The sequence below is a fragment of the Gorilla gorilla genome, chromosome 7 (assembly GCF_029281585.2).
Source record: "Gorilla gorilla gorilla isolate KB3781 chromosome 7, NHGRI_mGorGor1-v2.1_pri, whole genome shotgun sequence".
In the NCBI taxonomy this organism is placed as follows: Eukaryota; Metazoa; Chordata; class Mammalia; order Primates; family Hominidae; genus Gorilla; species Gorilla gorilla.
Window position 1 is genome coordinate 46456753 of NC_073231.2, and position 17130 is coordinate 46473882.

At 44.1% G+C, this 17130-nt stretch overlaps 1 pseudogene; it reads left to right on the forward strand.

Moving 5' to 3' along the window:
* Positions 1-7408: 7408 nt before the first annotated feature.
* On the forward strand, positions 7409-17082 carry LOC101126441 (glycogenin-1-like; annotated as a pseudogene).
* Positions 17083-17130: the final 48 nt, after the last annotated feature.

Here is a 17130-nt window from a genome sequence, read left to right on the forward strand (position 1 = left end):
TGAGACTCCAGCTTGCTATATTGCAGCTCATTCTCATGCACATTTTAAAACTGATGGGTAGGCCAGGCACGGTAATCCCAGCACTTTGGGAGGCTGAGGCGGGTGGATCATGAGGTCAGGAGTTCAAGACCATCCTGACCAACATGGTGAAGCCCCGTCTCTACTAAAAAAAAAAAAAAAAAAAAAAAAATACAAAAATTAGCCAGGCATGGTGGCACGCGCCTATAATCCTAGCTACTCAGGAGGCCAAGGCAGGAGAATCACTTGAACCTGGGAGGCGGAGGTTGCAGTGAGCCGTGATGGCGCCACTGCACTCTAGCCTGGGTGACAGAGCGAGACTCTGTCTCAAAAACAAACAAAACAAACAAACAAACAAACAAAACAAAAACTGATGGGTAAATTACATCAGTGAAAATTCAGAGCTCATATGATCATTATTTGAATACGCTAAAGAAGGTCCTGCAACTATAGAGTTGGGCCTTCAAAGTTCTCTGTCTCTTTATTTCTTTATTTTTTTTCTGCCTACTTTGAATCAGCTGACTCTTCCTCAGGTGTTGAGGTGAAACTCACTGCTTATGGCATTGTAGCCAAGATTTTTTTTTTTTTGAGACAGAGTCTTGCGCAGTCTCCCAGGCTGGAGTGCAGTGGCACAATCTCAGCTCAGTGCAACCTCCCCCTCCCGGGTTCAAGTGATTCTCCCGCCTCAGCCTCCCATGTAGCTGGAATTACAGGCATGTGCCACCACGCCTGGCTAATTTTTGTATTTTTAGTAGAGATGGGGTTTCACCATGTTGCCCAGGCTGGTATTGTACTCCTGACCTCAAGAGACCTGCCTGCCTTGGCCTCCCAAAGTGCTGGGATTACAGACGTGAGCCACTGTGCCCGGCCACATTTTTTTTTTTTGGAGATGTAGTCTCACTCTGTAACTCAGGCTGGAGTGCAGTGGCATGATCATGGCTCACTGCAGCCTTACCTCCCAGGCTCAAGCAATCCTCTCACCTCAGCTCCCAAGCAGCCAGGACTACAGGCATGTGCTACCACACCCAGCTAATTTCTGGTTTTTTGGTTTTTGTTTGGTTTGGTGGAGTGGCATCTCCCCCATGCTGCCCAGGCTGGTCTTGAACTCCAAGGCTCAAGCAATCCATTCACCTTGTCTTCCCAAAGTGTTGGAATTGCAGACATGAGCCACCATGCCTGGCTTAAAAGTCTTAAAGTGCTTTGAAATTAATGGCTTTATAAATTACAACAACTCCATGACAACCAACAACCAGGAGACTGTTTGAAAATGTAAAAGTAGGTTTGCCTGACTAACAATTGCTTAGGGTAATAGAACAGTTAATTGAAGGATTGATATCCTAAAAAAAAAAAAAAAAAAAAGAACTAGATAAATATTTATAAAAGTTAGAATCTTAGATTAAACAGATTGAAATCTTGAGTTCAGAGCAATAATAATAAATCTCTGTCCAGCATAAACATTGTTTTGTCTGCCACACAGAGGCTAAAACAAGCAAAAGCCAATGGAAAAAAACTGCTAAAATGTTTCCCTGCCTGCATTGACTAGTCAAGCAAGCCAGACCAGTAAACAAAAGAAAGATTTGTTACGAATTCAAGGCCACTTGGAGATTTTGTATTTCTTACACAATTCAGCCAGTTTCAACTAAAATGTAAACATTTAAATATTTAACCCTAAACTCATTTGAAACTGTTAAAAGAGTAAAAAGTGTTTGTTTTTAATTGAAACTTCTATGGTAACTGTTTTGCCCAAAATTTTGATTCACAGCCTTCATTAGATTACCTTTCAGGTCAAATAAAAACTTAGCCATGTGAACAGGTCCCATTTTGCCAAAAAGTAATTTGGATCCAACTGTCTTTTTTGAACTCATGTTTGTTTTACTATCTTATGACTAAAATTCTAAAATGAAAGCTATCAGAGCCTTGTGTGTGTATATGTGTTTAGGTATGTTTATGTACATGCATATGTATTATGTTATATGTTGTGTTTACATGGTAAAATATGGCATTATCAACCAAAGTTCCCTTAAGAAATTCTATTCAGATTAGCTTAGATAAATGAGCATTCATGTAACATATATAATAATTAACTCAATGCCTTTTAATTAATGTGACTGAAGTAAATTTGACAAAGAAGCTGATTTTAAATTTGGTAGTAGAATAAAAATAAAAATGTCTTCGGAATTTTCAGTATACATTTTTGCCTGGATTTACTGGTCAGACAGTTTTATATTTGTGCCCACTAGATGTTTTAACTGTAAGGGCTTGTCACAAAGGTTATCAAACTATAAATTAAACCTAAAAACAGAATAGTCTTGTGCAATATTGTTGGTATAATGAAAATAACTGTATCAGGCTGGGCGTGGTGGCTCACACCTATAATCCTAGCACTTTGGGAGGCCGAGGCGGGCGGATCACCTGAGGTTGGGAGTTCAAGACCAGCCTGACCAACATGGAGGAAACCCATCTCTACTAAAAATACAAAATTAGCTGGGCGTGGTGGTGCATTCTGGTAATCCCAGCTACTCGGGAGGCTGAGGCAGGAGAATCACTTGAACCCGGGAGGAGGAGGTTGCAGTGAGCCGAGATCATGCCATTGCACGCCAGCGTAGGCAATAAGGGCAAAACTCCGTCTCAAAAAAGAAAAGAAAAGAAAAGAACTGTATCTTCTGAGTTGTAGGCAAAATACCTATATATTTAAATTTAAGGTTCTTAGGTGAACACCTCATGGTCACACTCTATAAAAATGGTTAACAGGGAAACAACTTGAAAAGATGACTAGTTTTATCTAATACATCAGTTTTCCTAACTAATCTAGGTATAATTGTTATAACAATTACAAATAGATTAATTAGGTAAATATGAGATTAATTAGGTAAATATGAGATAAATGTTAATAAGTTTCCATGTAACTTGAAATCTTAATGTTATGTTAAATTAAGTGATAGGTACTCATAAATATCCAGATCATTTCCAAGTTTTGGGGCTCAAGCAATCCTCCTACTTAGCCTCCTGAGTAGCTGGGACTAACGCATGTGCCACCATGCCTGGCTAATTTTTTTAATTTTTTGTAAAGATGGGGTCTCATTTTGTTATCCAGGCTGGTCTTAAACTCCTGGCTTTAAGCAATCCTCCCACCTTGTCCTCCCACAGTGCTGGGATTATAGGAATGAGCCATTATGCCCAGCTGGGAAACATGTTTCTAAAAATTATGAAATGGTAGCTTACACCTGTAATCCCAGTGCTTTGGGAGGCTGAGGTGGGCAGATCACCTGGGTCAGGAGTTCGAGATTAGCCTGGCCAACATAGTGACACCCCATCTCTACTAAAAATACAAAAAAAAAAAAAAATTAGCCAGACATGGTGGCGCATGCTTGTAATCCCAGCTATTTGGGAGGCTGAGACAGGAGAATCGCTTGAACCTGGGAGGCAGAGGCTGCAGTGAGCCAAGATTGCACCACTGAACTTCAGCCTGGGTGGCAAGAGCAAAACTCTGTCTCAAATAAATAAATACATAAATAAAAATAAAAATTATGAAATGGTTCTCGTCTATGAAATATTGATATGTGACAGTTCAAAATCTCTTGCTAGAAAAAAAAAACAGATAGCTGGCATGGTGGCAGGCACCTGTTATCTCAGCTACTTGGGAGGCTGAGGCAGGACAATTGCTTGAACCCAGGAGGCGGAGGTTGCAGTGAGCTAAGATCATGCCACTGCACTCCAGCCTGGGTGACAGAGTAAGACTCCGTCTAAAAAAAAAAAAAAAGTTATTGCTAGAGACTGAGGTTACTAAGAATTAAAAATTCATATATGTATATATGTGTGTGTATTATAGATATAGATAGATAGATATCATTCTAGATATAGATAGATAGATATCATTCTGTATATAAAACATACCAAAAAAATTAGATTTTTTTTTTTTTAGTCAAAGTCTCTTTCTGTCACCCAGGCTGGAGTACAGTGGCATGATCTTGGTTCACTGCAACCTCCACCTCTCAGGTTCAAATGATTCTCCTGCCTCAGCTTCCTGAATAGCTGGGACTACAGGTGCCTGCCACCATGCCTGGCTAATTTTGTATTTTTAGTAGACACAGGGTTTCATCACACTGGCCAGGCTGGTCTTGAACTCCTGACCTCTAGCAATCTGCCTGCCTCAGCCTCCTAAAGTGGGATTACAGGCGTGAGCCACTGCACCTGGCCAGATGTGTTTTTAATTATAAAACTTATAAGAAAGGCATTAAAAACTGTGTTTGTTGTTGTTGTTGTTGTTTCTTGAGATGAAGTCTAGCTTTGTTGCCCAGACTGGAGTAGAGTCGTGTGATCACAGCTCACTGCAACTTCTGCCTCCTAGGTCCAGGCGCTTCTCCTGCCTCAGCCTCCTGAGTAGCTGGGATTACAGGCACCTGCCACCATGCCTAGCTAGTTTTTGTATTTTTTGTACAGACAGGGTTTTGCTATGTTGGCCAGGCTGATCTGGAACTCCTGATCTCAAGTGATCCACCTGCCTTGGCCTCCCAAAGTGCTGGGATTACAGGCATGAGCCACCACACCCAGCCAAAACTGTGTTCTTTATTGAGAAAACTAAAACTCTTTTCAAATCAGAGTTTATTTAAAAGTTGTTTCAAAATATGTGCTTAGGAAAGGAATAGAAACAAGATAGAAAGAAAGCGGTTAAGTAGGAGGGAAATGTAAAGAAAGTTATAGGGAGGAAAAAGTATTTTGGGCAAGGAAGGTTAAAAAGAAAAGAGGATAATTTTGTATGAGAAAGAATCTTATGTGGTCAGTTTTTATCCTAAAGTAAAATGACTAGTTATTTAGAAAAGAGGAAGTATTGGAAAAAGCAGAAATTCTAAGCATGTCATTTAAGGTCTGTGCAGGTTGTAAAAGATCACAAATAATGGATTTATGAAAGAAATTTTGTGTGTCATCAAGTTGACTACAATAAGAAGGCAATTATTTGTCTTTTAAAGATTGAACTTTAATATTAAAAATACACTGGGCCAGGCGTGGTGGCTCACACCTGTAATCCCAGCACTTTGGGAAGGTGAGGTAGGTAGATCACCTGAGGTCGGGAGTTTGAGACCAGCCTGACCAACACGGAGAAACCCCATCACTACTAAGAATACAAAATTAGCCAGGCACAGTGGCACATGCCTGTAATCCCAGCTACTTGGGAGGCTGAGGCAGCAGAATCGCTTGAACCTGGGAGGCGGAGGTTGCGGTGAGCAGAGATCACCCCATGGCACTCCAGCCTGGGCAACAAAAGCGAAACTCCATCACACACACACGCACACACGAAAACACTGATACAACTAAAAATTTGGTCTCCTATGTTAGAACAATAATCTTTTCTCGAAATACTGATCTGCTGTTAGTAAAATTTGCAAGAGGCTTTGATTTTTAATTCTCTGCACATTTTTTGTTTTACATTTACATTTAATTTTCTTAATTCAAGGTTTAAACTGCTGTCTTTTTCATTTAAAATGGTAATTTCCACTTTGGGAGGCTGAGGCAGGTGGATCACTTGAGGTCAGGAGTTCGAGACCAGCCTGGCCAACATGGTGAAACCCCATCTCTACTAAAACTACAAAAAATTAGCCAAGCATGGTGGTGGGTGCCTGTAGCTACTCAAGAGGCTGAAGCAGGAGAATCGCTTGAACCTGGGAGGCGGATATTGCAGTGAGCTGAGATTGCATCACTGCACTCCAGCCTGGGTGACAGAGCGAGACTCTGTCTCAAAATAATAATAACAATAATAATGAAATAGTAATTTCACTTCTTGGGGTAGAGTTTTCCTCTTGGAGTTCCTCAAATTCATACCTCAGAAGTTCAAAGTTTGTGGTATCCTGCTACACAATTTGCGGGTCATGCATCATTGCCATCAGCTCTTCTTTCTCCCCTTCAGAAGCTATATATTTTTGCTCAACTTGGGTAATAACTCTCTTTTAACTCTTTAGTTAGCTCCTGTAACTTTTTTCTCCAGTTCTAACTCTGCTGTTATAACCTGACACTGAAATGTTCTGATGTTCTGTCTTAAAGTCCTAGGAAAGCAATATTTTTCTTCACTGTAAGTTGGTTTGTGTACTCTTGGCTTTTTTCTTTCTTCCTTTCTTTCTTTTTTTTTTTTTTTGAGACAGAGTTTCCCTCATGTCACCTAGACTGGAGTGCAGTGGCGCGATCTCGGCTCATGCAACCTCTGCCTTCCAGTTTCAAGTGATTCTCCTGCCTCAGCCTCCCGAGTACCTGGGATTACAGGTGCCCGCCACCACACCTGGCTAATTTTTGTATTTTTAGTAGAGACGGGGTTTCACCATGTTGGCCAGGCTGGTCTCAAACTCCTGACCTCATGATCCACCCACCTTAGCCTGCCAAAGTGTTGGGATTACAGGCATGAGCCACTGCGCCCGGCCCTCTTGGCTTTTTTCCATGTATCTGAATTGTTTCATGTAACCAAGAAATTTCTCATGGTTTTACTAAGAGCCACGTATTCCTCTGCTCAAGATACTAGTTCTTATTTACATTTTTCTTTCTTTCTTTCTTTCTTTTTTTTTTTTTTTTGAGACGGAGTCTCACCCTGTCACCCAGGCTGAAGTGCAATGGTGAGATCTCGACTCACTGCAACCTCTGCCTCCCAGGTTCAAACAGTTCTCCTGCCTCAGCCTCCTGAGTAGCTGGAATTACAGGTGCCTGCCACCATGCCCAGCTAATTTTTGTATTTTCAGTAAAGATGGGGTTGACCCCATGTTGGTCAGGCTGGTCTCGAACTCCTGACCTCAGGTGATCCACCTTCCTCAGCCTCCCAAAATGCTGGGATTACAGGTGCGAGCCACCACATCCGGCCACATTTTTGTATAATATGCTGTATACATATAACCTTGGACACATATGTTTCCCGTGTTTGATTGAATTCAAGTACCTTCTCATCAGGTATGACTTTCAGGTTGTTGCAAGCTCGGATAAATGAGCTTCCAGTAAGGAGAAGCCTTAAAAAAGAAAGATTTTACATTTTGTCAAGATAATTTCCTGTTATATTTATTAGATTTTTTTGAGCTTTGAAAGGGTTAAGGATTTTACATCCACGTTATTTTCTGTATTGCTTTTTAAGTCTTTGATATCACTCTGGTTAAATGAATGAGTATTATTTCACAATGGCCTGTGGTCATGTTTTCATCAAGTGTTTTGAAGCTTTTGAATCCTTGGCAGACTTCTCTAAGATCAAAATTCTAAAGTTTCTTTTTGATCTAGAGTTAACTTTGGCACCTTCCAGTTGAACCCCTGCAGAGTTTTAAAGGATAGTCCCTCTGTGCCTCCTCGCTGCCCTTGCTCCCTCCTTGCTGCCCTTGCTCCCTCCCAACCTGCGGCTGCCCCGGCTGCCTGCACCCCCAGCAGCACCATGACAGATCAGGCCTTTGTGACACTGACCACGAATGATGCCTACACCAAAGGTGTCCTGGCCCTGGGGTCATCTCTGAAACAGCACAGGACCACCAAGAGACTGGTCATACTCACCACCCCTCAGGTCTCAGACTCCATGAGAAAAGTTTTAGAGACAGTCTTTGATGAAGTCATCATGGTAGATGTCTCAGACGGCACAATTTTGCTCATCTAACCTTAATGAAGAGGCCAGAGTTGGGTATCACGCTGACAAAGCTCCACTGCTGGTTGCTTACACAGTATTCAAAATGTGTATTTATGGATGCAGATACTCTGGTCCTAGCAAATATTGATGATCTTTTTGAGAGAGAAGAATTGTCAGCAGGACCAGACCCAAGGTGGCCTGACTGCTTCAATTCCGAAGTCTTCGTTTATCAGCCTTCAGTTTAAATATATAATCAGCTGTTGCATCTTGCTTCTGAGCAAGGTAGTTTTGATGGTGGGGACCAAGGCTTACTGAACACATTTTTTTCTTTTCTTCTCTTTTCTTTTCTTTTGAGACTGAGTCTCGCTCTGTCTCCCAGGCTGCAGTGCAATGGCGCAATCTCAGCTCACTGCAACCTCCACCTCCCAGGTTCAAGCGATTCTCCTGCCTCAGCCTCCCAAGTAGCTAGTATTAAAGTATTAAAGGCACCCGCCATCATGCCTGGCTAATTTTTGTATTTTCTTTTTTTTTTTTTTTTGAGACAGAGTCTCAATCTGTTGCCCAGGCTGGAGTGCAGTGGTGCGATCTTTGCTCACTGCAACTTCCGCCCCCTGGGTTCTAGCAATTCTCCTGCCTTAGCCTCCCGAGTAGCTGGGATTACAGGCACCTGCCACCGCTCTTGGCTAATTTTTGTATTTTTAGTAGAGACGGGGTTTCACCATCTTGGCCAGGCTGGTCTTGAACTCCTGACCTCATGATCCACCCGCCTTGGCCTCTCAAAGCACTGGTGTGTCTGGAGTTGGTTCCTGCCGGTGGGTTCGTGGTCTTGCTGACTTTAAGAATGAAGCCACAGACTTTCGCAGTGAGTGTTACAGCTCTTAAAGATGGCACAGACCCAGTGAGTGAGCAGTAGCAAGATTTATTTTGAAGAGCAAAAGAATAAAGCTTCCACAGCGTGGAAGGGGACCCGACTGGATTGCCACCACTGGCTAGGGTGGCCAGCTTTTATTCCCTTATTGTCCCCTCCCATGTTCCATTTCTGTCCTATCAGAGTCCCCTTTTTTTTCAATCCTCCCTGCGATTGGCTTTTAGAATCCTGCTGATTGGTGCATTTTACAGAGTGCTGATTGGTGCGTTTTACAGAGCACTGATTGGTGCATTTTATAATCCTCTTGTAAGACAGGAAAATTCCCCAAGTCCCCACTTGACCCAGGAAGTACAACTGCCCTCACCTGTCAATCCCCCCTCTAAACAGAATACCTCAACTGCTGTTGGGAATTAGGCAATGACCACTCTAGCTACTTCCTGCTAGATAGGGGCGAAGAAGGGACCCTGCAGTTGTAGTGTCCTCCAGAGGGGAACTCTCTAGGCCAGTCAAAGGGCCAGTGGGTTGATCCAGGGGTCCTCGGTAGAAGTTGTGAGTTGAGCTCATTTGGGGTTCCATTTGTAAGACCATCTGTAGCTTGATGGCCTCAATCCTGGAGGAAACAAATTTGACAAGGAGGTTAAAAATACAGGGCCCAAAGGCGAGTAATAGCAAGAAGGCTGTCACGGGACCTAGAAAGGGGAGAAGCCATGTTGCCCAACTCCAGAGGTTGGTATAAGAGTTTGAAAGGCGTTGTCTGATTTCAGAAGCCTTTTCCTGTAAACACCAGGCAGTGTCTTGCACTATCCCTGACTGGTTAGTGTAAAAACAACACTCTTCCCCTAAGAAGGTGCAAAGTCTTCCTTTCTCAGCAGCGAGGAGGTATAGGCCTTGGTGGTTTTGGAGAGTCACTGCTGCCAAAGAGTCTATTTGGGATTGTAGAGTAAGGATAGATTTTGTTATTTCTTGCAAACTGTCTGAGAAATCCTTTGAGCGTGTGTGGTAGTAGGATAGTGAAGTAGATAAACTGGCTATTCTGGTTCCTGTAGCAGTGGCCATTCCTAACCCTATAAGTAGGGGTATTAGTTATATGGCCCTGCACTGATGGGCTTGAGCCTTGAGGGGCACTGATAGGGTCTGATTTCCTGGGGCGATGTCAATGTTGGGACTTAGGAAGACTAAGGTGCAGGTGCCTGTCCAGTTGGTGGGGAGGCAGATATAGGTTGAAGTTCCACATAAGAGGAATATGCCTTGGCTGGTTGTGTATGTTTAAAAAGTGTGTGAGTTTGTTGTTTTCATTTTCCCATACTCCTAGAGTACTTGCCAAGGTAGCTCTGGTGAGCAGCTAGAAAGGGGTATTGGGAGCAAACTGAGTGGCTTCCTGTGTTCTATTTTCCCATTGGAGAAAAAAACATTTTGTATCTACTAGGAATCATTCGAGAGAGTGATTGAAAGAGGGGATAAGAAGACATTCACTAGTGGTGGAGGCGCTGCTGCAGGGGCTCCAGGGGTGAATGGTCATGCAGGGAGTATGTTTGCCATTACAAAACCTAGACTGTTTGTTAAGCAGGGAGGTGGTGATGATTTTGGGGCGAACTGAGAAGTGGACAAGCCATCTGAATGGAGCTGTTTGGGTGACTCAGAAGTTACTATGATCAGTTGGGGCTTAAAGTTGTAAGGTGTAGTTACACTGAAGGGATAGTAGGTGCCCCATTTTGTGAGGAGAATTTTGGTTTCTCAACAAGGCCATGGGCAAGACAGTAGGCCATGGGAGATGAGTTTCTTGTGTTAGTTTCCTTAAGTGCCTCTTAAGTGTTTCATTTGCCTTGTCAACCTTCCCTGAGGATTGTGGCCTCCAGACACAGTGAAGGTGATATTGTATCCCTAGCGCCCTGGAAATTCCCTGAGTTATCATGGCTTTAAAGGCTGGACCATTGTCACTTTGTAAGCTTTGGGGAAGCCCAAATCTAGGAATTATTTCATGAATTAGGACTTTAACCATTTCCCGAGCCTTTGTCTGTCTTGCAGAGGAAGGCTTGTATCCAATTTGTAAAGGTATCAACACAGACCAACAAGTATTGAAATCCCCTTGACTTAGGCATATGGGTGAAGTCTAACTGCCAGTCCTCTGCAGGATAGCGCCCTATTCTTTGTTTCCCCAGAGGGGCCTTACGATGGACCAAGGGATTATTCCTTTGTCACACCTCACAGGCTTTGACTACTTGCTGGATGGTCTGGAGGAGATTTGGCCCTATAATTAGGGATTTGGCCCTTTGATGAGTATTCTCAATACCCATATGAAAAGTTTGGTGGAGGGACTTAAGTATTTTCCACTGGTTGGCTTCAGGTATGAGTACCTTTCCCTCTTCTGTCATTAACCACCCAGAGGGGAGAAAACTATGGCCCCATGAAATTCCCTATTCTGTTTTGGTCAGGGAATACTGCAGCTTAATCTCTTGGAGAGGGTTGTTCCATACCAAGGGTCCTTCCGTAGGTATTTCTAATGGGAGGTTCCGCTTGGCAGCAATTTTGGCCTCAGCGTCTGCCCAACAGTTTCCTTCTGCCTTTTCTCCTTCACCTTTTTGATGGCTTTAGCACTGTAAGACAGCCACCTCCTTGGGTTTTTGCACTGCGTGCAATAACTCCATGATATCCTTGTGGTATTTAATGGGGATTCCCCCAGAGGTTACGAACTCCCTTTCTTTCCATATTGCAGCATGGGCATGTAGGATTAGATAAGCATACTTGCTATCTGTATACACATTTATTCTTTTTTTCTTTCCCAGTTCTAAGGCTCGGGTAAGCACCACTAGTTCTGCTAACTGGACATAGGTCCCTGGGGGAAGAGGCTTACTTTCAAGTACTGTTACATCACTAACTATGGCGTAACCTGCCCTTTGTATCCTATTCTCCACAAATGAACTTCCATCAGTATATAGGTTAAGGTCAGGATTAGCTAAGGGGACTTCTAAGAGATCCTCTCAGACGGCATAAGTCTGGGCTACAATTTGTTGGCAGTCATGCTCGATTGATTCCCCATCCTCTGGGAGAAAAGTGGCAGGGTTGAGGGTCACACAAGTGCATATTTGAAGCACTGGTCCCTCAAGGAGTAGTGCCTGGTATCTAAGCAGGCGGTTAAACTTCTTTTGGCACCTAGTATGCCATTTACATCATGAGTAGTCCAGTTGGTGAGATCCTTTCCTTGTATTATTTTGATAGCCTCTGATACTAAGATGGCCTCCGCTGCAACTACCCATAAACAGTAAGGCCAGCCTTTTGCTACTACATCAATTTCCTTACTTAGGTATGCCACTGGTTGTGGGGTTGTCCCACCAGTCTGAGTAAGGACTCCAAGAGCTATCCCTGCTCTCTCTGTGATGTATAAAGAGAAGTTTTTTCCTGTGGGAAAGCTTAAGGCTGGAGTTTGTACTGGGGCCTGATTTAAGGTTTTGAAGGCTGTTTCTGCCTCTGGTTCCCATTCTCCTAGATGAGTATTTGCCCTCTGGGTCTCCTTGATTAGAGTATAGAGTGGCCTGGCCAACTCATTGTATCCAGGGATCCATAGTTGGCAAAAGCCGGTGCTTCCAAGGAACCCCTGCAACTGTTTTAATGTCTTAGGGCAAGGATAAGCCAGTATAGGCTGAATTCATTATTTGCTGAGGGCCCTGGTTCCTCTGGCTAAGATTAGGCCTAGATATTTGACTTGTAGGCAGATCTGGGCCTTTGATTTAGACACCTTATACCCTTGATTAGCTAGAAAGTTCAAGAGATCTAGAGTAGCCTGCTGGCATGAGGCTTCTGAACTGGTAGCCAAATGTAAATCATCCACACACTGAAGGACCAGAGTGCCTGGACTTGAGAAGTGGCCTAGATCTTGGGCCAGTGCCTGACCAAACAGATGAGAGCTTTCCATAAACCCCTGAAGCAAGACCGTCCACATAAGTTGGGATGTGTGGTCTGTGGGATCCTCAAATGCAAAGAGAAACTGGGAGTCAGAGTGCAGGGGAATGCAGAAGAAGGTATCCTTGAGGTCCAGAACCGTGAACCATTCTCCTTCCTCTGGTGTTTGAGAGAGTAGGGTATAGGGGTTGGGTACAGCTGGACATAGAGGAATTACTGCCTCATAAATGAGTCTAAGATCTTGCACTAGTCTCCACTGACCATTCAGTTTTTGTGCTCCTAAAATTGGGGTTGCAGGAACTGCTGCATTTCCTTACTAACCCTTGAGCTTTTAAATGTCTAACAATATCCTGTAATCCTTTATGAGCTTCAGGCCGGAAGGGTATTGCCTTTGATAAGGAAAAGTGGTGAGGTCTTTTAGCCTGATTTGAACTCGGGTGGGGGGCATTTTTTGCCTTTCCAAATTGTCCTTCCAATGCCCAGACTTCAGGGTTGATTCCCTCCTCCAGTAGGGGACAACTAATGGGTAACTTGTCCCCCATATTCATGTAGCTAATAGCTCCAGCTTTGGCCTAATAAGGGTGTGGGACTTTCAGGCATAAAAAGAAAGGCATGTGAAAAGAGCAAAGTCTCCCAATTACAACCAAGGAGGTGGGAGAAATACCTGGTTACAGACTGTCCCAGTATTCCTCAGATGGTAACGGACTGTGAGGACAGCTGTCCAGGGCAGGAGATTAACACTGAGAAGGCTATGACAGTGTCCAAGAGGAAGTCAATTTCCTGGCCCTCAATGGTTAAACTTACCCAGGGCTCAGTGAGGGTGATGACATGAGCTGGCACTTGCCCCAGGTACCTTCAGTCCTGTTGTTGGATCATCTGGTTGGGGGCTTCTGGCCCAGAGAACGCTTGTCCTCTGGGGCAGTGTGCCTTCTAGTGATTGCCTTAACATACTGGACATGGGTGAGGGGGTGGCTTGTTTCTCATTGGAGAATCTTTTTTAAAGTGTCCCTTCAAACCACACTGATAACAAGCCCTACTGGGTGATTGGCCTGCTCCATTTTCTGTCCTGTCTGAACCACCAAGGTTTGTTTGTCAGAGGGCCATGACTAAGGCTGCAGCCTTTCTCTTATCTTGCTTTTCCTTTTTGGCCTGTTCCTTTTGGTCCCTGTTATAGAACACTGAGGTTGCCAGGTTTAATAATTCCTCCAAATTTTGTTCAGGGCCCAGGGCTAGCTTTTGTAGCTTTCTCCTGATATCTGTGGTTGATTGAGTAATAAACTTATTTTTTAGGATCAATTGACCCTTGAGGGAGTCAGGTGACAGGGAAGTATATTTTCTTAAGGCCTTCCATAGCCACTCCAGAAAGGCAGTAGGATTTTCTTCCTTTCTCTGAGTTATGGCGGACATCATTGAATAATTCATGGGCTTTTTCCTAATTCTTCTTAGTCCTTCTAGAACACAGGTCAACAGATGTTTGCAAATCCAGTCCCCATGATCTGAGTCAAGGTCCCAGTGGGGATTCATACTGGGGACGGCTTGCTGATTGGTAGGGAATTTGTCCCTTTCTTCAGCTGTCATTCTATCATTTACTTGACTAAGATACCAGGTATCTTCGAACTGTCAGGCTGCAGCTAAAGCCACATTCTTTTCATTAAAGGCCAGGGTTTGATCTGATAGTAGCATGTTATCTCTCCAAGTGAGGTCAAAGGTTTGCCCTAGACCCTGTAGGACATCTATATACCTATCAGGATCATCTGAAAACTTCCCCAGATCTACCTTGATCTGCTTTAAATCAGAGAGGGAGAAGGGGATGTGTACCCAGGTTGGGCAAAATTCCCCTCCCCCTACAGCTTGAAGGGCACATAACCAATAGCCCAGGGGTTTTTGTGGTCCCTTGGAGATTTCTTTGCTTGTTTCCTTCTGGGTGGGAGAGATTAGAGGAGGCTGATCATTAATAGGAAGGGGACCTGTAGGGAAGCTAGGATGTAGGGGTAAGCTGAGAGGTCCTCCTGTGGGATGTAGATTGCAAGCTTTGTGTAGTTGTGGATTATCCTTCAATGAAAAGAAAGTTTGGACATAAGGTATTTCACTCGATTTGCTTTCCCTCTTACAGAAAAGGTCAAGCTGCAGGATAGTATTGTAATTTATACTTCCCTCAGGTGGCCATTTTTCCCCATCAGAGAGAAAATATTGGGGCCAGGCCATAGTGCAGAAAAAAATAAGCCAATTCTTTTTCAGGGTTTATGGGCCAAATTGGTGCCAATGGCTTAGGATGCATTTCAAGGGTGAGCTTGTTGATGCCTGAGTGTTTCCCATCTAAAACAGAAAGAAAAAACCACCCGTGGTTTTTGTCTGTTTTTCCCCCTGCCCAAGAACCCGCAACAGTCCCTGGACCCTGCTGTTCGGAATAGTTGCGCTCACTGAAGCAGCAGTGGAAACACTTGTTTTCCTCCTACAAAGAGGAAGGTCAGATTTAGTGGCCCTTACCGACACATTCTTGAAAACCTGTACACTTGCCTTTCCTCTTAGACCACAAGAGGACTGAGAAAGGTCAGATTTAGTGGCCCTTACTGATGCATTCTCGAAAACCTGTTAGAGTCCTAAGTGTTTTTTCCTGTTGGTATTGGGACCTTACCCTTGTCCTATAAAGATGATATACCTCAAAATGGAGTGGAGGGCCATAACTTGAGGGAGGGAAGGGATCTCCAGGGTTGGAAGGGTGACGCCTTTTGTCCTCACTTCTCATCATAGGAATAGGAAGCCTATCCCCCCAATTTAGGAATCTATAATTTCTGAGGCTCCCCATATGCTAGCTTTGGGAATAGCCTTTGTTAGTTCTGCTAGTCTGAGGAGGGATCCTAAAAGGATAGATGGTATTCCAGATAGTCCCCCCTGACGGGGCTCTGGTCAAAAATTATGTGCCCCAGGGTGCTTACTTCCCATTGAACAATTTGGGTTCTTTCTGATTGGTGAGCCTGGGTGCCTAAAGAAGGGAACAGAGTCCCAAAATCTATATTAGAAATCATCCTTATAGAAGAAACTAGGGAGTGATTTTCAGAAGCAGGACTAGCCTCGGAGAAGAGAGGCAACAGGAAGTTTGTCTGACAGGCGTTAGGACCCAGGAGGCAATGGTCATGATAGATAGGATAGATAGGTGAGTCTCACTTGGGTGACGTAACTTTGAGAGCTCTGCTCAGGGCTGCAGGGACAACCAACTTCTTCTTGGGACCCCAGAGCTGAATGGCTTTCCTCTCTGTTGACCCTCAGCTCAGCCTAGAAGTGCAGGAAAAGTGGAAGCTGGTTCCAGGCAAACCAACGCTCCTGATTCCAAAGAGTCGGGGGTTGTTGAAGAGCCCTTTCCCAGAAAGCCTGAAACCCATGTCTTTAGTCTGGCAGCGCGCTAGTCACTTTTAACTGGCCAACAGGTGCCCGGTATTTAGCTCCTGAATTCTAAGGAAAAATAGGACAGAATAGCAAGTGAAAGGGGTCCGATGGTACCCGGACCATTGCATTGCAACATCGCGGACGAGCCCCCAAGATGTGTCCAGAGTTGGTTCCTGCCAGTGGGTTCGTGGTCTCACTGACTTCAAGAATGAAGCCGTGGACCTTCGCAGTGAGTGTTACAGCTCTTAAAGATGGCACGGACCCAAAGAGTGAGTGGTAGCAAGATTTATTGTGAAGAGCAAAAGAACAAAGCTTCCACAGCATGGAAGGGGACCCAAGTGTGTTGCCATTGCTGGCTGGGGTGGCCAGCCCTTATTCCCTTATTGTCCCCTCCCATGTTCCATTTCTGTCCTATCAGAGTGCCCTTTTTCCAATCCTCCCCATGATTGGCTACTTTTAGAATCCTGCTGATTGGTGCATTTTACAGAGTGCTGACTGGTGCGTTTTACAGAGTGCTGATTGGTGCATTTTACAGAGTGCTCATTGGTGTGTTTTATAGAGCACTGATTGGTGCATTTTACAATCCTCTTGTAAGATAAGAAAGTTCCCCAAGTCCCCACTCAACCCAGGAAGTCCAGCTGGCCTCACCTCTCACTGGGATTACAGGTGTGAGCCACCATGCCCGGCCAAATTTTGTATTTGTGTAGAGACTGGGTTTCATCATGTTGGCCAGGCTGGTCTTGAACTTCTGACCTCAGGTGATCCACCCGCCTTGGCCTCCCAAAGTGCTGGGATGACAGGCATGAGCCACTGCACCCAGCCTGAACACATTTTTTAGCAGCTGGGCAACAACAGATATCAGAAAACACTTGCCATTTATTTATAACCTAAGCAGCATCTCTATATACTCCCATCTCCCAGCATTTAAAGTGTTTGGTGTAAGTGCCAAAGTTGTGCATTTCCTGGGACAAGTCAAACCATGGAATTATATACATGATCCCAAAACAAAAAGTGTCAAAAGTGATTCCCATGATCCCAACATAACTTATCCAGAGTTTCTCATCCTGTGGTGGAACATGTTTACCAGCAACGTTTTACCTCTGCTTCGACAATTTGGCCTTGTCAAAGACACCTGCTCATATGTAAATGTGGAAGATGTCTCTGGAGCCATATCACATCTGTCCCTTGGCGAGATCCCAGCTATGGCACAGCCTTTTGTATCCTCAGAAGAATGGAAGGAGCAGTGGGAACAGGGCCAGGCTGATTATATGGGAGCAGATTCCTTTGACAACATAAAAAGGAAACTTGACACCTACCTCCAGTAGAAACACTGCATTTTCCTGTGGATGCATCCACTTCACAAGCCTTGTTTCAAATACTAAGTATC